This window comes from Gekko japonicus, unplaced genomic scaffold, assembly GCF_001447785.1.
Source record: "Gekko japonicus isolate JY-2015 unplaced genomic scaffold, Gekko_japonicus_V1.1 scaffold947, whole genome shotgun sequence".
NCBI lineage: Eukaryota > Metazoa > Chordata > Lepidosauria > Squamata > Gekkonidae > Gekko > Gekko japonicus.
The window spans coordinates 639,884-663,592 of record NW_015159742.1 but is presented as its reverse complement, the minus strand read 5'-3'; the positions used below and the strand labels follow the sequence as shown (position 1 = coordinate 663,592).

General features: G+C 45.8%; 1 protein-coding gene across 2 annotated transcripts in view; it reads left to right on the top strand.

Moving 5' to 3' along the window:
- NR4A1 (nuclear receptor subfamily 4 group A member 1) overlaps positions 1 to 23,709 on the top strand; it is a 41,538-nt gene that overhangs the window by 4,316 nt on the left and 13,513 nt on the right. Inside the window, exon 1 of one of the 2 annotated variants that reach the window (XM_015429667.1) lies at positions 15,672 to 15,832. The exons of the other annotated variant lie outside the window; for it this stretch is intronic. The gene's annotated coding sequence lies outside the window, so the exon portion shown is untranslated. Of the gene's footprint in view, positions 1 to 15,671; positions 15,833 to 23,709 lie in introns of those variants that run through there. 2 annotated transcript variants of the gene reach the window in all.

Sequence of the window (23,709 nt, the reverse complement as noted above, 5' to 3'; positions counted from 1 at the left end):
TCCGCCAGTGCATTGCTGGAGAATTGAGGCTCTTTTCCACCCCGACGGTCCTGCCACTGCTGCATCCGTAATGGAACCAGAGCCGCTGACCAGGACAAGCGTTGGAGATCGGGTGTATAAAACGTACCTTGAGCGAGGTCTCCAGACCACCAATGAACAGTGAGTCGAGTAAAAACGAAATGCCAGGAATTTAAAAGAAAGCCCCCCTGGGAACGACGGGACGAGCGAGTGGGGGAGGGGCCCCTCCCATACGCATAAATATAACAGCGATTTGACAAGGGGGAGTTGAAGTTTAAGTGTTGAAATCTGTTTTAGGAAATCAACCAGATCAAACATAAGCGTTTGGGCGAATTTCAGAGACTTTAGCAAGTACTTTAAAAAGTAAACAATCCACAAACATGGCTTGGAAGAAAACAGGGAAAGACAAACAAGTAAAAGTGAAACCACCGGGGAGCATGAGCCCACGACCAGAAGATACCACTGAGTTTTCCAAACTGTTAGCGGACTCTTTGCGCCCTCTACTGGACCAGATGACGAATATCAATCAACAGCTGACAGCTTTAAACCAGAATTTTGCAGCTTAGCAGCTCCAATTGCTGAAACTGCAAAAAAAGATGGAGCAAACAGCTGAGAAAGTGAAGGAAATGGATGCCAAATCTAAAAAGGTTAAGAAAAAGGTCCAAATGCTGGAAAAGAAGCAAGCTTCAGATGAACTTCAACTTTTGCAGCTACAAATGGAGAAAGCCAACTTAGTCCTCCGGTTCCAAGGGGTTCCGGAACCAAAAGAAGAGAATCTAAAGCAACTTTTGAGCAATGCACTAGCTCCAGTTACAGATTTAAAAGCGGAATACCTTGTAAGCAAAATGGGTGTGATCTATAGAGCCTATTCCGTTTATATCAAGAAAAATAATCTGCTTGGAGAGATAGTGGTTAGATTCTCGAAGAGGCATGTGAGAGATCAAATCCTGAAAGCAACTTATAGGAACGCCCTTGAAAATTGGAGGCAACACTATCAGGATTCTAAAAGACATTCCATTTGAAATAAGGAAGAAGAGGAAGAAGTATAAAGACTTGATTTTGTTTTTGCAAACAAACAGCATTCCCTACAGATGGTTGACTCCTGAATGCGTCAAACTGCAGGATGGAAAAGAAAAAATTGACTGTTTCCAAAGCGCGTGAGTTCCTGAGACGGCAACTGGGAGAGTCAGGTGAGGATGGCAAGGAAGAAGAAGAAGACAGCAAACCTAGTGATGAAATGGACTCCGCTACTTCCGATGTGGACTCTGCTTCCGAAAAGGGGACGGCAGCCCCCAAACGGGAATACCAATTGAGGATTAGAAAAGATAAAACTAATTAAGATGAAGATACTATGTGATGCCAAAGAGAGGGGAGGTCTACAATTACCGAATCTGCGATTATACTATGAGGCGGTTTGTTTAACGTGGCTAGATCAATGAGTGACTTTGGATAACAAAAAACTATTAGCCTTGGAAGGACATGATTGCAGATTTGGTTGGCATGCGTACCTATGGTACGAAAAAACTAAAATGGACAAATTTTTTAAACACCATTTTGTAAGAAGATCTCTCTTTGGAGTATGGTTGAGATATAAAAGATTTTTTCACGAAGCGAGACCACTTTGGATTGTACCAGCAGAAGTTATTACACAATATACAAGACAAAGAGGTGAAGAATTGTTGCCATACAGAGACTTGATAAAAAAGGATGGGACAGAATGGGTAATGAAAGACCAGGATGAGATTCAATTTAAATATGTCTGGTTGGGCTATTTACAGATTAGAGATCTGTTTAGAGCAGATTAAAAAATGTATGGTTTTAGAGAAGAGAAAAATGAAATTGAATCTGTGTGGGAGAATAGAGGGAGAAAAATGATTTCTAACATGTATAAAATCCTGTTAAAATGGTATACAGAAGATGAGACGGTTAAAGAGCAAATGCTTAAATGGGCTCTTAATATGAATAAGGAGTTAACCATGAAATCTTGGGAATATTTGTGGGAAAATGCTATAAAAATATCAACATGTACCAATATTAAAGAAAATTGTTATAAAATGATGTATAGATGGTATATGACACCGAAAAAGATAGCAAATATGAACCAAAATATGTCAAACAAGTGTTGGAAATGTAAAAAACATGAGGGCTCATTTTATCATATGTGGTGGACGTGTGAAAAAGCGATAGATTTCTGGTCAAAAATTCATTGTGAAATGCAGAAAATGTTTAAGTGTAGTTTCAAAAAAGAACCAGAGATTTTATTGCTAGGATTGAAAATGAAAGAGTTAAATATACAAAAAAACCCCTATGTTTTAGTACCTGATAACAACGGCGAGAATGGTGTATGCACAATGCTGGAAACAAGAGAAAATGCCTGAGATCTCAGACTGGATACAAAAAGTGTTATTTATGGTAGAAATGGACAAAATAACAAGAAAGTTGAATAACAAAGAAGATCAAGAATTTTTTGAAGACTGGAAAGATTTTAAAGACTATCTAGAAGAAAACTGGGATGTTAAACACAATTTACTGTATCTAGAACAATATTGATAGAAGTGTTATCTTTAACATTTAAGCAATTTTAAAATGTTTAAGCAAATATAAGTATTGGAAAGGGAAAAAGGGTGGAGCACTGCAGGAAGCCAAATGCTAGGGAGGGGGGAAAGGGAAATATGGGTATTGGATAAGTGATAGTCAATGTTAAATGTGATATTATATCCAAAAAATAAAAGTTTTGTTCAAAAAAAAGAAAAGAAAAGATAAAACGAAGTGAAGGCTGAAGAACTCTGATCTGTGCCTTGAAGTTTTTAACGATGCTCTTGTTTAAACAGTTAAAACTAATGGTTTTAAAGATAAATAATATAGCTTAATCGACCATGCTCAATGTAATTTTAGACTAACATTGATACAAGCTTCTGTAATGATCTCCTATACTTGGGTTTTTAGTGGTTTTCTTTCCTTTCTCTCATAGATGTAGTTTCCCCTCCCCTTTTTTCGTTGTAGTTTATAGAAAAATGCAATAAAAAATCCCCTACAGGGGGCAAAAAAGAAGTAATATTTACTTTAACAGTGCCTGAGATAAATTTATAATGGTTCACAAGGTTTGTCATATGAAGGCCAAACTGGGTCATTGATGCCTTGTGTAACCTGTCTTTTCCCAGGTTGTTCCTATCATGTTGATAAATTCCTTTTTTATTGGCTGAAATTAGGTATTCATAAAGTTGTGGGTTTTTTAAAGTTGTGCCTGGCATTCTCCGGGGTTGTGATGGAGACCAATGAAACTATTTTATTTTCATTTAGTGGTCACCAGTGTTCTCTCTAAGCTGAGTTAGTGTGAGCTAGCTCACAGTTTTTTAGCCTTCGGCTCACACATGTTTGCCTTAGCTTAGGAAGGATGGCTCCAGAGCAATCTAATTTATGCAGTAGCCAAATTGTTCGCTCACAACTTTAATGCCGGTAGCTCACAAAGTAGAATTTTTGCTCACCAGACTCCACAGCTTACAGGGAACATTGGTGGTCACATGCCAGTAGATGCCACAGGCTCTGGATGGTAGCCATCCATACCAAGGATCTGCTATGCTTAGCAAAACAAGCCTTCCTATTTATGAGAAATTTGTTTGCAAGTATTTGAATCTCTTGATGGATTGGGGCCTCCTTAGCAGGCCACCACAGGAGTCTGTGAAGATTGCTTGTTTTAAAATGTTAATACTACAAAAAGGGACTCAGATATTGTTTTATTTGTGAGAAAAGTGGCCTTTTAATAGTTCTAAAACATGCATGAATTGGTTAAACTTGAGGCTTTGCCTTCAGCTCTGGCAAAACATATTCATAACTGTCGTAGAATAGGACTTAGCTAGTGTTGCTCAGAATTGCAGTAACTCCTTGGCACCGCCAACTCCCAGGGTTTCTTTCCAGCTTTGGCTATTAAGTGTGGTTTAGTAAGTTACGGGGGCTGGAAAGGGAAGATTCCAGGTTTCGAAGGGATTCCCCACATGGCCTATATATGGCAGTTGGCATGTCCTTTTGCGATCTGCTGACGTGAGCTTCTGCCCATCCAGCTGCTGACGTCCAGTGGTGGGTGGGACACCCCTTACGCTGTTTCTCTGATGACGCCCCTGTGGGCTTGGCTTCCCCTTCAACACAAACATGCGTGCGTTGCGCCTGCTGCCTGCCAAACCTCTCTAGCCGTTTCTGGCCCAGCCCCTGCTGATTGGAACCATCTGTGGCCTTTCAGTACAGCCAGAAAGCTGCTGAACAGCCCCTGTAACGAGGTGCTCACTACACCTGCAGCGGAGAAGAGATCCGAGTCCAATTCCGAAAGGATCCAAGGAAACACTCCTTCCCACAGCAAATAGCTGGACTGTGGAACCTCCTGTCACTGAATGTCACAGACAAGAATGCAGTCCGAGGGAGGGGCTGGGGGGGAAACCTGGAGGAGTTACAGATTACAAAAATATTCTGTGTTAAAATACTGTTGGGAGTCCAGGAATAGTAGCTGACCTGTTGGATCTGTATAAAAGTGGGTGTTGAATTAGTTCTCCTTTAACAAATCCTGACATCCATTCAATTGCTAGAGCCCATTCCTTCTCAAGAGCAGGAAATCTGTGAAAAGGGACACAGCCAGGAATTTGTTTCAAATCTAGGCTGTGCAACCTTCAGTAGAACGAAGTACCAGGTGCCTTGGGAATGACCAACTCATTAGGAGACTTGGTGGCTTGCACAGGGCTCTTGGCATGGCAAAGAGTGCATAGCTTGCTTCAGTCATCTAGAGTCTACCATGCTCCCAGGCAGGAACTCCAAGCCCCTCGGCACATTCCTGTCCAGAACACTCAGCAATAGGATAGGAGGAGTCTGTACTTTTGGCTAATCTGCTGTGCACCTGGGCTGGAGGGAGTGGGCGGGGGGGGGGCACAATTATCTGCTTCTTAGCTGTTCTTTCAGGCCCCTGAAGCTTCAGACTCAGCCAGATACCACTTCGCTTCTAGGCAGGATGTTTGTAAAGCAAATGCATTGAACAGGGGCAGGGGATGTGCTAATGAGGGAGGGGAGGCAACAGCTATTGGCAGACCAGAATTCCAGGGACCCTATTTCATTGGGGGGGGGGCCCTAGCTTTTCATGTGTTGGAACAATAGTGCATGTGGAAAGATCTAGAGACTGAGAGTAAAGTGCCAAAGAGTCCAGGTGTTAAACCTGTTGGCTGTACATGTTAAAATGACAAGCAGCATCTCTAGGTGAGCATCTGGCTATATTAGTTATGGTATCCAGTTTCCTTTGACTGTTGAGGGAAAAAACCCCATAGCACAGGCTGTTGACCAGGATGCTGTGGAGCCTTTGATGGGGAAATGCACACCCTTGGGGGATGACCACCTGATAAACTGCCTGTCTTCTGTTCCTATTTTCAACAGATAATACTTTGTAGACTGATTCCCAACCCCTTGCCCCGGTCCACTCCTGAATCTCGTGTGAAAAACTTGAAATCCTTAACCAGAGGGTGTCTGGGTTTCTCAGCTGGCAATCCCAAAGGGGTTTTCTCCAGCTTCGTGACAACTGGCCAAAAATGAGCACACATCCAAGCTAGTATTTCCAAAGGTCTCTGCACCCCTGGCCTTGGCCACTGTGTGCTGGGGTCACTGCCAGTAGATATTTAACGTTTCCATTCCCAGCCAGGGGACCTGCTGGCTTTTGGGGAAACTCCAGCCGTGCTTCATGTTTCATGGATAATCTCTGTCCTGGAGTCGAGCATTCTCGTCTCCTGTTCTGACTCTCTTGCCTCAGGCTTGGAGAAGGGACAAAAGACAGTTTGCCAGCAGGACGCTTTCTCTGTTCAGGCATTGCTAAGCCTGAAATAGTAATTCACTTGATATGCGCCTCCTCTGGTAGTTTGTTGCAGATCCCCAGAGCCACTGCTCAGAAGACCCTGTTGCTTCCTGCAGTTACCCAGAACCTGGATGATGGCACCTTTGGCAATGGACCTAACTTAAAAAAAAATCAGCAGTGGCCCTACCTTAAAAAATCTTCGTGGGGGACAGGCAGGAGGAAAGAAGCATCTCGGAAAAGTTGCCTGGTACAGAAGCACATCTAGAAGCTTAGTGTGGACTTGACCAACCTCCCTGCTTAGTTTCAGCCTCCAAGCTCAAGTTTCTAACGTAAGTTGGGAACAATTTGAAATCTTGTTTCTTGGGAACATATCCTGAGTATCAGGCTAGCAAGCCATAATTCCTTTATACCCAGAATGTGCTGGAATGATTTGTAGTCCTCTTCTGTGAAGAAGCATTAAATGAAGCATTAATTTCATCCCCAACAAGAGAGAGAGATTTGGGGCACCTGTAAAAAAAACAATAGTTCAGAGGTTATGCAACTATAAATTGTCTGGTAATGACAGCTGTACGTTTGGATGAGTCTGAACAAATCTTTCTTAATAATATCCTTATTTTAAAAGACAGTCGTCCCCCCCCCCATTTTTTATCTATGCTAAATGTGGTTAACTCTTCCAGCCTTTTCTCATAGATTACTTGAATTCTAGGTTGTTTTTCATTGTAGCTGCTTTCATTCTTTTGGAACGTGTGTGTTCATTCTGCAGCTACATATGTGTTGCCACTGCTGGTGGTAACATGTTGGCTGAGAATGGAGCCCAGAGCAGAGGGTATCCCGTGTGTGGATACAGTCTTCTGCCCTGGGGAACTTTTCAGAGATTTGCTTGAGTATAAGAGAGGAAAGTATAAAAGAGGAAAGAAGGCCTACTGCCCATAGTTAAGGCACAGAGATCTGAGTGGTCCCGCCCCCCGCCCCACAATAGCAAGCCATCTTTCCATGAGTTCAGGGAAGATCTTTACTCTTTCTTAGACATCAGTAAGGCTTACTTGAAATACCCCACATGCATTTCAATGGAACTTTCCATTTGAACTGGTTAGAGGATTGGGTGACTGTACGCACACTGCTTTCAAACAGTGGTTTCATAGTTCTTCTTTGAAGTCTACTTTCTTCTTTGCTTCTTTGTGCGTATGTGTGTGTGTGTGTGTGTGGAGAGAGAGAGAGAGAGAGATGTTGCCCCTCCTTTGTCCTGGAATTGTCAGTAGATGCATTTTGCTGATCAAGTAAAGCAGGATTTCGGAGCCAAAAATCAATTTCAAAAATTGTTTTGCTTTGTATTCTTTCGTCTGTGGAGCGCTGAAGCGGTTTCATCTTTACACGACAACTTTGTGAGGTACATTAGATTGAGAAATGGTCATTAGCCCCAAGTCTCCCAGGAGGCTTCCATGGCTGAGGAGGGATATGACCTCAAGTCAAGTCTGTCCGCTCAAGTCCAGTGTTGCTGTTGTCATTGTATGGCATTGTGTGTCGTATAGCCAACGACCTCAAGTCAAGTCTGTCCGCTAAAGTCGAGTCCAGTGTTGCTGTTGTCATTGCATGACATTGTGTGTCGTATAGTCAGGAGATCCTAAGATTGTCTGGCAGGCAGAAGTTCTAGCTCTTTTAGTGTTATGCTATGCTAGGTGGCCAGCTAGACTTGTTTTTAAGGCAAGAGATGTTTCAAAGGTGGTTTGCCATTACCTTCCTCTGTGTCATGTCCAGTAACCAATATTTCATAGAATCATAGAGTTGGGAGGGGTCTTCTAGGGTCATCTAGTCCACCCCCTGCACAATGCAGGAAATTCAAAAATACCTCCCCCACACACACACACACCCAGTGACTTCTGCTCCATGCCTAGAAGATGGCAAAAAACCTCCAGGATCCCCGGCCAAACTGGCCTGGAGAAAAATTGCTTCCTGACCCCAAAGTGGAGATCAGCATTTCCCTGGGTGTGTAAGAAAGGGCCACGAGAACTAAGGACTGGTGCAAGCCTTCCTTCCTTTCCTCTCATGATCTCCCCAAGTTCACAGAAGCAGCATTGCTGTCAGATGGCCAACTAGCCTCTGCTTGGAAACCTCCAGAGGAGGAGAGCTCGCTGTGTTTACTTCATAGTCTGCCTTTCTGTCAAGTCATAGCTGGTTTATGGCGACCCTGTAGGGTTTTTTCAAGGCAAGAGAGGAACAGAGGCACTTTGCCATTGCCTTATTCCATGCAGCAACCCTGGGCTTCCCTGGTAGTCTCCCACCCAAGGACTTACCAGGGCCAACTCTGCTTAGCTTCTGTGATCTGACAGGATTGGGCCAGGCTGGGCCATCCAGGTCAAGGCTGAAGCGGATTACAAAAGACAACAACCAGTTACAAACGTTCAACAGAGATCAGAAACAGCAATATCCCTTAATAGAAACGCTGGCTACAAACATTAAACAGAGATCAGAAACAACAGCAATATCCCTTAATAGAAACGCTGTTCTCAAAAGGTCCCATTCTGTACATTCTGCGGAACAAAACGAAGCACCTGGTGCTCATCCCATAATCCCATCGTTGCATAAGGAACCTGAGACTTGAGCATTTCCAAGTAGCCCCAGGATTCTGTGCTTCTAATCCGAGGAAACCTATTCCAAGGCCACCCTATTAAATAAAACAAAGCTCTGGCAGAGATCAGTTATTTCTGATTATAAAGATGGCCACTGTCCAGCTTGGGACTGGACTGATACCTTGGTTGACCAAGAATAATCATGCACCCTCCTTCTTGGGCCAATCATGGTCTCATAGCAATATTTACCACGTGTGTCCTTCTCTTTCTTTCTTTTTTAGAGGGTGTCCTCAGCTCAGGATTCCTTTAAAAAAAAAAATCTGGAGGCATCCCACTCTCATTCTTAGGCAATGATGGCCTCATTTACCAAGTGGATTCATTCCATTCTTTTTTACAGGACAACCTCAGTTTGACATTCCTTAAATTTGGGGGCTTGCCCTTAAAAAAGCCAGTGAAGCTGCTGGAAGCATTCCATGCATTCCTCTACACCAGCAGCTCTGGGATGCCGGCCAGGGCTTCTACTCAAACATGCAATAAAAACGCGTCTTGTTACGTAGTTGGTTTTACAAACATGAAGCCTTTAAGCAAATCCAGAGACTGCCAAGGCTAAATATATTTTTAACAATAGGAAAATGCATCAATCTTTCCTGGTGCTGAGTTATTGGTGTCTTTTATGCTTGGCCTGCAAAATTCCACTTTGAGGGTGCCGTCTGATGTATCACCGAGTTGGGGAACTGGAAGAGAGGGCTCCAGACGGAGAATCAATTCCCACAGGGAATGAATTTTTTCCCCCATGGCTAAATTCTACAAGGCACCAGAGACATGAGAGGGCAGCAATAGTGATGATCTTTAAGGCAGTAGGTAAGTAGGCAAGTAGATAAATAGGTACCACTTCGGTGGGAAGGTAACAGCATTCCGTGCGCCTTGGTGTTTTGTCATGCCGGCCACATGACCACGGAAACTTCTTCGGACAGCGCTGGCTCTTCGGCTTTGAAACGGAGATGAGCACCGCAACCCTAGAGTCGGATTCGACTGGCTTTCGAGCAAGGGAACCTTTACCTTTACCTTACTGTGAAATCAAGCTTTTGGTAGGGTAGACGTAACTGATGCTATTGCAGATTTATTCAGAAGTGCATCCCAGTGGGTTTAACGGTGCATAGGATTGCTGCGTTTCGCAGTTATGAAAGGCACCTTGTTCACAATAAGCTGGCCTCCTTCCCCTGCCCCCCCCCCCCCCCCCCCCAGCAGTCTTTACGAGATATTTCTACATGCTTTTTCAGTAACCGGGAGCTTTTTCTCTAGGAAGCAAGAGGCATCTTGTTGGGTATTTGGGTGTAGCTATTCCCCAGTGTTATTCTTGGTTCTGTGATCAGTTCCGATAAATGCTTGGGAAATGATTATGTGGGCTTCCCGTTTCTTTCACTAAGGCGCTTAGGGTGCCACTGGCCACTCTCTCAGGGCCACCAATGGGACTTCATTGCTGTACAGCTGTTTGAACCTGCCTGGCTCATGCCCGTGTAGTCCAGGGTTGGCAGAAGGTAGATTGGAGTCTGTTGACTCCTTCTTGGTGGCTCTCCTAAGTGCTTGCTGATTATGCTGGGTTTCTTGCAAACAGGGATGATCTAGGTCCGTTATCTCATCTGGCAAAGCATTACCGTACTTAAGCAAGACCCTGAGTCTATTCAGATGAGGCTGCCTTATAGTGAGGCAAGCCATTGGTCCATCTTGCTCAACATTGTCTACTCAGACTGGCAGCTGTTCTCCAATGGCTTAGGCAGAGAAAGAAGTTTCCTAGCATCTGCTTCCTGGATTCTTCCCTGACAATGGAGGCCCAGGTAGCAGCCACTGCCAAGACAGCCTTTTACCATCTCCAGCTGGTTAGGCAGTTGGTCTCCTTCCTCGAACGCAATGATCTGGCTTCAGTGATCCACGCTATGGTCACCTCGAAGTTGGACTACTGTAATGCTCTCTACATGGGGCTGCCCTTGGGGCAACTTCGGAAGCTACAGCTGGTGCAGAACGCTGCAGCCAGGCTGTTGATGGGCCTCCCCATGCGGGAGCACATCCAGCCTGTGCTAAAGTCGCGCTGGCTTCCAATAGCGTTCCGGATTCACTTCAAGGTGCTGGTTTTGACCTTTAAAGCCCTTTATGGTCAGGGGCCTGCCTACCTAAGGGACCACCTTTCCCCGCATGTTCCCCAGGGAGCACTGCGATCTGGAGCACAAAACTGCCTGACCCTCCCTGGGCCTAGGGACGCCAGGTTGGCGGCTACTAGGACCAGGGCATTCTCCCTGGCGGCACTAACGCTCTGGAACAAGCTCCCAAGTGAGATCAGAGCACTGCGGGACCTCCAGCAATTCCGCAGGGCCATGAAAACGGAGCTTTTTTGCCGGGCGTTCCAGTAAGAATGACTTCATCAGTTGTGTTGCATTTGCACTTTATAATATCACGCTGCCACATTTAATTGGTTTTAAATTGTAATTTTCTGTAATTTTATTGAGTGTATTTTATGTTGGTTTTAACATTGTAAGCCGACCTGAGCCGCTTTGGCGGGAGGGCGGGGTACAAATCTAATAAATAAATAAATATTCCTGAGAAATATCAGAAACTGAAGCTGGAAGCTGGAACCTGCCCCATAACGGTGTGTATACAGCATTACTAGGTTATCCCATTGGCACAGAATTGCTTGACACAGTTTGGTTATGCCTTGATTGTTAAAGAGGTCCTGAGTATGCATACTTGCTTTGAAAGCATAAAACACAATAGTTGGTAATGGGAAGTTCAGTTTGTTTTAAAAAGTAGACCGAGCAAGACTTGGAAGCCAGCCCACCTCTGTTCTAGTCTTCTGAGTGGGATAGGCGGCAGTGAAGACATATGGCACATGGAAGCTACTTCAAAAGTCATAGAAATGTATCACGTTTTTCCTTTTAAAAATTATTATTATGACTTCATTGTAAAAGAGAAGAGAACAGTAACAAATGCAAAAATGCAAAATTTAATCAGTCCATACTACAGTGGCCAACCTCCAGGTGGCACCTGGAGATCTCCTGCTATTGCAACTGATCTCCAGACGGCCAAGATCAGCTCCCCTGGAGGAAATGGCTGCTTTGGAGGGTGGACTCTGTGGCATGGTGGTACCGCACTGATACAGCCCAGTACATATAATACTACATCAAGGGATACTATTGCATTAACAAAAATGAAGGCCATAGAGAATTTAAAAAAAACAAGAAAAATAAATTTCCAGTTTTTTTAAAAAAGCTACATTTTAACATAAACTAACCAGAATCTTTTTTCAGCTGGATCTGTTTGGCAATATGTTCAAACAACAACAACAACTGACGATAGAGTAGGGTTAGGTTAGAAATATCTCTTGCGAAGCTTGGAACTCTGAAAGGGCAGAGCCCTGGGCTACACAAGGATGCCTTTATCTTTCCAAAAATCTTGCAGGACATCAGCCGGCAGACTTCAGTGGAACGGAATGGAATTCAGTAATCCCGCCCCCTAAACAGCCATGCTCCAGTTCTTTCGTGGCTTTTGGTTGTCACAGCCAATAGCATGGAGTCATGTGAATTAGTCAGTGAGGAGGGAGAATGATGATTAGTGACTTCCTTTTGAAGCTGCATTGTCCTTAAGAGGCCGGAGCTTCCTGAGCACACAACAGTTGACTGCACTGAGGAGGGTGGGATGGAAGTTAAGTGATTTGAAGAGCAGTAGCCAGTGGGGCTGCTGAACTGTACAGGACGGGTGGTCAGATGGCTTCCTTCGAACATCTAGTAGGCCTTTCACTATTTTGGCCTGCAGTGGACAGGCCTATTTGGGCATTATGATTTTCTTAGGAGTCTTCTCCCCGTGTAGTGGAGGAAGACAGGATGCTAGCTGGGAAGGCTTTGGAAGAGTGGACTTAAACTTGTTCATCTGCAAACTGTCATCTTACCGCTTTTAACCATGCTGCTGTACACACCCTTGAGATGCTTAAAATGCTCAAATTATGCTTTTTATAGCTTGCTTTGATAGTGATTTTTTTTTTAAAAAAAAATCATGTTTAACTTCATGAGCCACTCTGTGTAGCTTTCGGGACAGGTGGCATATAGATTTCCGAGCTAAACCGATTCATGTGGAACTGCGACTTGCAACTGACCCAATTTGAACTGGAGCACAGGAGTCTGAACTTGTCTGTGCCGTGGGCTGCTGTTCCCGTCTCCTGTAGGGGACTGTGCTGCAGAGGAGCCAAGATTTAAGTAGGGTTGGAGAGCTGGTTCCAAAGAAAGGGGGGGGGTCTTTGAAGAAGAAGAAGAAGAGATTGGATTTATACCCCGCCCTTCACTTGGAGTCTCAGAGCGGTTTACAAACTCCTTTCCCTTCCCCTCCCCACAACAGACACCCTGTGAGGTAGGTGGGGCTGAGAGAGCTCTGACACAAACTGCTCTTTTTCAAGGACAGCTGTGCCAGAGCTTGTGGCTGACCCAAGGTCACATCAGCAGGTGCAAGTGGAGGAGTGGGGAATCAAACCCGGTTCTCCCAGATTAGAGTCCACACACTTAACCACTGCCCCAAACTGGCTTGGGTTGTGCCCCGCCTCAGGAGGACAGCTCTCCTAAGCCTCCTCCCATATTGCCCAGCAGTGAAGATCCTTCTCCTGCGCCCTCCTGGTCTCTGCTCCTATCTCCAGAGGTGAGGTGGGCGGTGACCAGAGATGGGGCTTTTTCAGTGGTGGTGCCTTGCCTTTGGGACCCCCCCCCAAAAAAAAAGAAAGAAGGCCTCCTGGTGCCTATTTGACTCTACTTTTGGCACTAGGCTAAAGCTTGTCTCTTTACCCCAGCCTTCTAACTAAAGGGTGCCATCTTTTCATTTATTTATATCACCCTTTTCTCCCCAGCGGGGACCCAAAGGGACTTATGTTGTTCTCGTCTCCATTTTATCCTCCCAACATCCTTGTGAGGTAGTAGGTGAGGATGAGAGTGTGTGACTGGCCCAGGGTCACCCAGTGAGCTTCACTGACAGGGGGAATTTGAACCTGGGTCTCCCAGATCCTAGTCCAACACTAACCCCTGCACCATGCTGTCTGTCTGTTGAAAGCTGTTTTATGGTCTGGTCCTTGCCTGTTTTATCAATACCTGCTCTGTTTGTTTCATGTGCTGCTACACTTGTTTATTGAGCTGGCTTCTTTTCTTGGCATGATTTGTTGTAATTATCTCTGCCTTTAATTGTTTTACTTGTGAGCTGTCTCCAAGGGCTCTGGAGAGGGAGGCACACAAACTTCCCAAATAAATCAGAAAATAAACAAGGCTCTCCGGAAGCTGGTGAAACGCTTCCACGATGTGTTTAGGGGTAGGCCATGGAGGGGAAGCCACCCAGCCAGCAACAGGTGTGCCGAGGTCCAGACTGGAAGCTGACCTAATTTTCTGGACTCCTGAGTCACCCACATCTCTGGTTTCCCTTGCTTGATTGAGCAAGCTCACGGGGTTCCACTAAGGCTGTTTCCCTCTAAACACACCCTGCCGGCTGGAACTGGCAATAAAGGGGAAAAAATGTTTCCTGCAGCTCAGCTGGGCTCTGCTTTTTATCTTAACAAAGATCAGTTTCCCCAGTGACTGCATTTTTTCCTCTATCCCTCAAAGGAGTTGTCCTTAATAAATCTGTGTCAGTGTTTATGCAATGGTGCATATCGATGTCTTTAAACACCCCTTATGTTGTGCAAAGAACTGACGCTTTCTAGGGTTGGGTTAAGAACGCAGGCTTGATAGTAACAGTGCATAGAGGGAGTGTTGTAAATGAAAGGTAAATTTAAAATAGTCCATTGCATCAAGACAGGAGGAGGCCAGCTTTTGTCAATGGTGATGGGATTGGGGTGGGGAGATCTGCTAAAATTCGCTTTCCTGGGAGCAGTCACCTTTTTACTGGCTCCCCTCCCGTGCTTTTTAACCAGCAGCCCACTATAGGTAAAGGTAAAGGTTTCCCTTGCTCGAAAGCCAGTCGAATCCGACTCTAGGGTTGCGGTGCTCATCTCCGTTTCAAAGCCGAAGAGCCAGCGCTGTCCGAAGACGTTTCCGTGGTCATGTGGCCGGCATGACTACACACCAAGGCGCACGGAACGCTGTTACCTTCCCACCGAAGTGGTACCTATTTATCTACTTGCAATTTCTTGCTTTCGAACTGCTAGGTTGGCAGGAGAGCCCACTATAAGGGAGATTCAAAAAGCAAAACTTTCCCCATCGCTTCATATCTCCTGGTTTTCAGAGTCAGCTGTTAAAGACCTGGAGGGCCAGGCCAGTAATAGTTGTAACCCCAGCCAACCCCAACCCCAACCCCACCCATTTCTTGGTTTTTTTCAGTCTTTCTCTGGGCACAGACGCCGGCGGTGTAGAAGGTTTTTGAGGGCTTCCCGGTGTCCTGGGCCACAGCTGGGGCTGTCGTGCCAGGCTCCCGCCACCATCAGAAGCAATGCCTCCCCCCCTTTCTGGCACGCGCCTGCAAGCCTCGATGGACTTCCTTTGAGAACTCTGCTTTGAAGCCGGTGCCTCTTACAGGTCGGAGCGATGCCTGCTCCCAGGAAGGGGAGGAGCTACTGGCTGGGGCGGGGGGGGGGGAGAGATGGAGGAGGACCCTAGAAGCCGAGAGGCAAGGAAGGCGCAACAGTGGGCGGGCTGGGCTGGGACTTATCCCGGGACCCACCTGGGCTGGGCTGGAGGAGGGCAACGGGCAGGAAGGGGGCGCAAGCGGCACTGAAGGCTAAAGGTGTGTCTGTATTGCAGAGCGGCGTCCCGGGACGTGGACTTTGCTCCAGAGTTGCGGGGTGAAGAATCCAGTGGGACTAGCGCGACGCCGGCAACAGATGGGTCCGCGAGTTTTGCGCTCCCGCTCTGCACCCCCAGCTTGCTGCCATCGCCCCTGCAGTTCCGTGCCTCGGATCCTGCCGGTTCCCCGTTTTTGGTTCTTCCTATGACACTTTCTCTCCTCCCCCCGCTTAGGAAAAGGCTCTATTTTTAGCCGGGGGCAGCTCGTGCTATTTTTAGATCAAACAATTCCAAGGCGTGCGTCAATGGAACCCCGCGTGCGTCACCCGCACAGACATTCCGACCCCTCCCCTTGCCCCGCGGGCGCCGGAACATTCCGCCCCTTTTTGCCTTGTATGGTGAAGGCTGCAGCCGGGCGCGTGCGTCAGAGGATCCCCCCGCCCTCGCTGCCCACCCCTTCGCCTGTGCGTCACAGAGAGCTTAAGAGAATCTCCTGGCCGCGGGCTGGTGAGCCCCAGTGGCTTTCTCGGCGCCGGTGCGAGTGTGTGGCGGTCTCTTGTCGCTCTTCGGGCTGGAGCAGCGCGGCGGCGGGAAATCGCCAAGCCTCTCTCGATGCGCCTGAGGGAAGGGGGCCTTAAAATCCCAGCCCGCGAGCGGACCGCACTACCGCCAGACTCCCGGAGTGCGCCTGGGTACGTGGATTTCTCGCAGTTACTTGCCGTGAGGCGCAAGCATGCTTCGCGCGCCCTGACAGATGGAAAGGGGGGGGGGGAGTCAACTGGATTGCATTTAAAGACCCGGGCTTGCAGGGGGAGAGGGGGCGGGGTGTGGGGTTGGAGGGCCAGAAGGCTTCGGGGTTCACGAGTTGTTTATTTTGAATGCATTTCTATTCAGAGTTAACTTTAGATTTCGAAAAATGGTCACTTTGCATCTTTTTGCGGGGAACTCGCACTCTGGAAAGTATGCTGTGCACGGGGAAAAGGAATTTCGGGGCTGCGGGAATACTAATAAAGAACAGTCGTTTCTGGTAATGCGTTAGGATGAATTTGCAGCTAACCTTTCCAGTCCAACCGTATGGAATAACTTTTTAAAGGTTGTATCTAGAGTTTTGTTTGCAGCTCGCTTGACACGTGTTTACTCAGCGGTAAGCCTCCGTCATCTCCATATGCCTTACTTCCGAGTAGGTGTGTCTTGGACTGCAACTGTGGAAGAGTTAATCTGCCAGGTCTACCAGGATCTGCCTGCTCATTTTACTAGAGCAGGAACTTTAAAACATCAGCTGCAAGTGCATATTCACAAAAACGATTCCACAAATGGAATGGCATTAGGAAAGCATTTGTGCCTCCTTTATCATCGGTTTACAGTCAGCAGCTGCAAACTTTTAATAATCTGCTTGTTGCATAATATTCAATACATGGGACTACGTCATACATATCATACAATAGAATATCCGTGAAATATCACTGCAAACTGTTTTTATTCTTTTGCCTACAAGGAAAAGTCTTGATGTCAAAAATAATCATGAGGAAAAGAAGTTGATATCTGAATATGAGAAGCTGCACAGTGCATGAGGGGATGCATGAGATGCTGTTGCAGAACCAGGGAAATGCTAATTCCTTTGGAAGACTAAAAGTGCAAGAGAATCTGGCTAGGGGGCTTGGTTTGGGTGGACCAAAATGATAATGGGGAGCTTGTTTCAAATGGGAGCTCTCAAAGTCCACATTTGCATTGTAAAGGATGAAGTTGCAGTAACCTGAGCTTGTGGGAGTTTTGGCAGGTGTGTCCCAGTGACGCTAAGCTAAGCGGCAGAGTGGATTCCCTCCCCCCCATCTTTTTCCTGCAGCCTTGATCATAGCAGCAGCGCAGAAGGGGGGGTGCCACCTCAGCTGGGCCAAAGTCTCATAGCTGGTCTGGTTAGCAAGGAACACAGTTTAACCCAACGCTTGACAGGCAACCACTGTACACTGTAGAGTAAATTGCAGTGGTCTGTAATGAAAAATTACAGATTTAATAATAAAGACCATCCAGCTCCCAAGACAATAGTGGAACCGCTGGTTATTTGTGTTGGTCCATATTTTAGAGTGAAAAAACAGATGAGGTATATCTTATCAGATGAATGACGCCTTCCTAGGAAAGGCTTCTGCATAGCTGGAAAGTTTGCAAGCTTTTACCCCCAAACATACAAGCAGCATTTTTGTTCCCAGTCAGCTTGGCAGCATGTCTCTCACCCTGTGGGGCCGGCTAGATGAGAACTGTTGGTGCCAGGCTTGCATCTGCAAAATAAAGTCGGATCCTCTGGGGGACAGCTGGTCTTAATTAGATTGGAGCATTTTGTTGAAATGGATAACAACAACCAACATAATCTGCATCAGTTTCCAATTGCAGGAATCACTCTTCTCTTCGTGATGGGGGAGGGTATGTGAATGTCTCTAGAAAAAAAGGAAGTACTAGGTATTTGGAGTGTCCCCCCCCCTTGCCTGTCAAAAAGAGAGAATGGTTTTAAAAAATTAACTCTGAGTTTTGATTTGCAAAGCAGTTTTCTACCAGCACTGGTGCTGAAAGGCATAAATCAGGAAGCTCTTCTGGTGGCTCCTTTTCATGTGGCTGTTTGGCGCTTGCAGTTCCTGGCATGCTCCAAACAACAGGTGCAGCATCAAATTCAAGCACCTGGCAGCCTGTTCCTTTGCAGCGACCAGGGTTCCTTTAGTTTCCTTGGTGTGCTAGACTTCAAAGGCTGACAGAGTCAACTTGCTACAGATCTGTCTTAAACATACAGTGGCTGCTGTTTGGCCAATGCAGGCCACGTCCTTTAAAAAAAAAAAACCTGGCTTGAAAACCTGAAAATCAGTCAATGTGTTCATTGTGGCAACAAAATGGAGATTTCAGTCATAGAGTAATTATAGAGTAACCCAAGCAGCGCCATAATTGTGGCACTTCCAAAGAACAGTTTGTCTCACTTGGGTTACATTAGAACCCGTTTCCACTAAATAAATACCCACTGAGAGAGTTATTGATTAGTAGGTTAGCACAGACAGTTAAACGTTCTTTTAATTGTCCACCAAACAGGACTGGAAAAAATCTAGGCAACTGATCACTGGGGTGTCTTAAATTTTGGTTTTGGTACCTATCTGTTTATTTACTTTATTGTCTGCCTTTTTCATTGAGACACAAAACAGATTACAAAACCTCCATAATCTCTCATTTTTCTTTAAAGTATGGCTTCTTAAAGAACTTGAAACATTTTTTCTTCTAGCCCATGTCAGTCCTGCATGGTACAGAAAGAGTTTTTATCTCCTTTTGGAGGTCAGAAAGTCAGTAAGTGTAGCCTTCCCCATTAGTACATCTGTGTGCTAAAGAAAGTTATACCTGTTTGATTACTACCTCTCATGCAGCTGCTAACAGCACAGGAGACCTGCTGGGTGGTGGAAGATGGCCATCCTGTCTCTGTGTAGCAAAGCAAATTTGGACTTGGATACGGCCAATGCACAGACCCCATTCAAACTGGCTGAAGCACAAGTAATTATGTTCAGGGGTAAATTAGCAGTTGTTATACTATACTAAACGTGTAAGAAATTGCTTTTCACTGAGAAATCTTTTACCTCCTTAAATTTAGCGGTTAACGTCCCAAATGTTTCAAAATGACAATAATAACCTGTTGATCCTTGTTGCATGTTCCCTGTCTCTGTTGGAAGCACACAGTGCACAGTAATCTGAGCAGCAGCTTCTATTCTTGCCGACAGAGTTAAGAATTCTTCTTTTAAAAACCCTGAAATTTGCACCAATACATTGGCGTGTACAGAGATGGGTCCATCTTTGCTGTTCTGACTCTCCAGCAGGGGGGGCTTTTGAGCACTACCTGATGCCAGAAGGCAGCAAGTGTTGGTACTGCTTGAGCCACGGTGAATAGTACCCACTGCTCTCCAACTTTCCTCCGAAAGACCCTGGAAACAGAAATCCTTCAGCTCCTAGCACTAGAGAAACTCCACTGAAATCACGAGGATTACTCCAGCTGTGCTTCAGGACTGCAACATGTAGGGCATGGGTTTATTAAATACAAACCATATTTTAACCCAAAAAAAGGGAAACTAGCATTTGAGCGAGGCTGTACAATAAAAAGGCATCCCTTCCCCCATTGCAGAGTAACCAGCCCTAATGTGAATCACTTCCCTGTGCAAGTATCTCTCCAGGCTTGACAGGTGCCAGTGCATCTGTTGCTTTTGATGATTATTACGGACGCCATTAGAGTTTTAAAAAAAACAAGTATGTTTGCAAGTTTTATATTTGCTTTGTTTTATGTGTTTTAACTTTTATGTAAGCCCCCCTGAGCCTGCTCCGGTGGGGAGGGCGGGGTAGCAATCAAATAAATAAATAACTATCTCAAACGGGCGGCTGAAGAGGTGGATGCATCATTATAGCAGTGCCGTATTGTTGCCCTTCTTGGGTGACTTGGAGGACTGTGGCAAATGCAAAGGGTTAGGAACCCATGGTTGTCTTCGTGGAGACAGCCTCTGCACAAAACTGGGCTTCCAGATGTCATAGGTTCCTTGCTGCAGAAGGCCTCATGCTAACTCTTGCGTAGCTCACACTTCCGGTGATGTCAGGGGGTGTGGCATATGCTAATGCATTATGCTAATGAGTTCCCCTAGCTCTTTTTCTACGAAACGACCCCTGGTTTTAACTTTTATGTAAGCCCCCCTGAGCCTGCTCCGGTGGGGAGGGCGGGGTAGCAATCAAATAAATAAATAACTATCTCAAACGGGCGGCTGAAGAGGTGGATGCATCATTATAGCAGTGCCGTATTGTTGCCCTTCTTGGGTGACTTGGAGGACTGTGGGAATGCAGAGGGTTAGGAACCCATGGTTGTCTTCGAGGAGACAGCCTCTGCATAGGTTCCTTGCTGCTGAAGGCCTCATGCTAACTCTTGCGTAGCTCCGTTACATGGTCTTTGAGGCAAGGGGGGTACAGGTAACAACCTCACATGCCTGAGTGTTTATATGCAGCATGCAACAGGTAGATGGGTTCTTAGGTGGGAAACAACTCTTGCATCAGAGAGGGCCTGTTCTGTCGTGTATGGAGCAGAACCAATTTGTGCGTACAGTGGAAATGCTAACTATTGCAAATTTTGGGTTCCATATTTTCATACTTGGGTACCCTCTGTAGGAATACCACTGAGCACCCTTTGAATTGTATGGCCAGGGCCAGGCACATCGCTAGTGGAAATGCAGCAATGACCAATTTTTTAAAAAATTGCCACTCCAAGAGTGGTCATACAATGGCCTGTAATGTTGCTAATGTGAATTCAGTCGTTTGCAGTAGGGTTGCCAACTGATAGGGACAGAAAACAGCCTGACTTGCTTTTCTGCAGGGAAAGCTTTTTTTTTCATAGAAAGGAGATACTGGTGTTTGCATGGCAAAAAGGTAAAGGCATAGCTACAATGGATACTTCAGAAGGTGGCAACACTACTCTGTATTTCAACATGTCTATTCCCAAGAGCAAGTTATGCTGCAGGCAAGGTTGCTACTAAGCAAAAGTGTGTAAGCCCTCCCAAGGGAGTATGGGAAGCTCCAGGCTTGCCTTGAAAGGTACAAACTTCTATAGAGTCTAGTAGAAAGAGTGCACCTGTACCTTTTGGTAGCCCAGCTAATGCATGCCTTCAGAACATCATGAAGCATGCCTGTTGTCCTTCTCTGTGTTTGACAATTCTGCGGGGTCCTTCTCCGTGTTTGATGATTCTCTGAGGTCCACCTGTCTCTCTGCGTTGATCCAGACTGCTTCTTCTTTGGGCCTCATTCCCTATTCTGAGGTAGAGGCAGAGTAACTACTAGCAGTCAAGCCATTTATCTTCATTTTGTTGTGGATATCTCCAGAGATGATCAAAACAGAGGGAGAGTTCCAGTATGTCTGACAAGTACCAGTAGTGGATCCTCCTTAACTGCCATAACTCTTCCACTGAATCCTGAGACTAGATGACTGGCCTGTACCATGAAGCCAGCTGGATTTACACTGCCCCAGGAAATGGCCCTTTGCATTTGCAGACGCCAGTGACAGAGCTAATAAATACCATGTCACAAGGAAGAGCATCTATTAGCTGCAGTTCCTACAAGCTTTAACAATTAAGCTTCAAGTTTCTATTTTAGAAATCTGGAACAACTCGCCAACAAAGCAATGGGAACACAAGCGTGTAACTGATGGATACGTGCACAGAGATGCCAAAGTAGAAAATGGGAACACAAGCGTGTGTGTAACTGATACGTGCACAGAGATGCCAAAGTAGAAAGATCAGATGGCTGTCCTTTGGGGGGGAAATGGGCTTGGAGCAGCCCACCCAATGGGCAGGCAGAACCCCCACAGGGGTCACTGAGCAATAAGTTCCTATGTACCTATGGGACCACCTCTCCTGGTATGCCCCCCAGGGAGCAATACGCTCAAGTGACCCAACATCTACTGGAAGTCCTTGGCCCAAAGAGCATCTGGCTGTCCTCAACTAGAGCCAGGGCCTTCTCAGTCCTAGCTCCGACTTGGTGGAACTCTCTGCCTGTTAGCATCAGGACCCTGTGGGAGCTGTTACAATTCCGCAGGGCCTGCAAGGTAGAGATGTTCCACCAAGCATACGGTTGAGGACAGCAATGGTTTTTAACACTTTAATAGTTCTTAATGTCCTCTGGGACACTTTTAATTCCCAAAATCTTCTGTGGTGGTCATTGCTGCAAAATTCTTGGGTTAACTTTTTCATGGTAATAGGTGAGATGCAGAAGTGCACAGAAGGAAATGATGCGCTTGCCGATCCCTTATTTCTGCAATAGAGTCATCCCGGTTGTCTGTTGCTCCTCCAGCTGCTTTCCATGTCCTCCAGGGCTCCCTGCTCTGCTGCTGTAGTGTATTCAAAGCTGCCTTGAATGCATGATATGTTGTGAAACATCTAATTGAAGTGTAATGTAAAGCTACGTCCTGGGCTAGGATCCAAATCCATCCAATCGTGTTACTAGCCCAGGAAGTGCCTAACCAATCACTTTCAAGCAAGCTCCCTGAGTGGGAACATCCGTGATTGGTCCTTATGTGAACAACCTTATTGGTTGGTATTTGTACAGTGGGTGTGGCTACATTAGCCGGGAATGTTTAAAAGCAGGACAGCTGCAATGTAAAGGCTGTTCTGGCTATCAGATGTTGATCCGTGTTGAAGTTGTGTTCGAGTTGAAGAATAAAGTTGTGTTCTTGCTGAATCACTCTCCGACTGCTTTGTTAAGCGAGCGACTTAACAGCTGCAGTGGCTGAGCACCATCTGATGCTGGGGAGCAAAGCCTATTTCTGCCTTTGGGATGTGATAATTTACTCACACTAGATCAGCTAGTGGCCAGTTGGCTAATCTGTGGCTGGTGCGGCAATGCATACCAGTCCATATTTGTGGGTTTTGATTATTCTACTGTGAAATAGGTCAAAGGCAGGGAGTCTTTCCTACCAAAGACAAGTTGAAAACTGAAGATGGAAAAAAGCACTTGATTAGCACCAAGAAGAGTACCCTAACTTTGTTCCAGTGGCAGGGCTCTGTCAAGTTGGCTTGGATTTTGTGTGTCTCAACATTCCAGCATCCTTTACTGTCCATTAAAGTAGCAGCTCCTCAACTAATAGAACCTAGCCTTTAAAGGTCTGTGATATGAATGACATTATCATCTTGCCACAAGGGTTACTACTGTCTTGGCTTTCAGCTCAGCCCAAGACTCTGGTTACGTCTCTCCTTTTACAGGGCGCCATTTGTGGCTAAAATCCATGGCATTCCCTGAGAGCCAGTTATGGGCCACTGTCTTGATGATGGAAGCTCGTTTGTGGCGCTGCTTGGTAGCTGTTTGATTTAAGATGTGCTGCCTTGCCAAGTCTCTGGAGATGGAAGCTGCTCGTTCCAATACGGCTGTTTTTAAGCTAAATATGGAGTGCTTTGGGCCAGGGTGTGACTTAACAGGGTTTCTCCTTTGTAGCGTTCCTCTTTGCTACTTGCATGAAAAGCACAGAGAGGGCTAAAGCTTGAATCCGTTCCCTTACACCAGTCAGCTTCCCGTGTTGCTCTGTGCACATGATGCCCTTGTCAGGAAAGAACATAGTAGAGCTTTCCGTGTTGCTCTGTGCACATGATGCCCTTATGAAGTGTTGCTGTTAAATAATATTAATGCCCTGGATTGGGGGGGGGGGTGGATACAGGATCACACTTCCCTCATACATCCAATCTGAAATTTGTACATATTATTACGGGATGAAAAAAGTGCGATTCTAAGAGCAATTTAGCCTGTACTGCTACTGAGTTTATGTGTTCCGTAGACAATAAACTTCTTGATAGATGTGTAATTTAAAGGAAAATCTGGAATTAATCCAAACTGAGGATCTGGCTTTCAGGAATTTTTGCCTTGGCCATAGGCACTCCTGAGATATAGAGTGCTTTCACACATGCTAAATAATGCAGTTTCAATCCACTTCAGCAGCCATTTGCAAGTGGATTTTGCCATTTCACACAGTAAATGCATTGAAAATGCATCATTTAGCATGTGCGAAAGCACCACATACCGAAACAGAACAAATAGG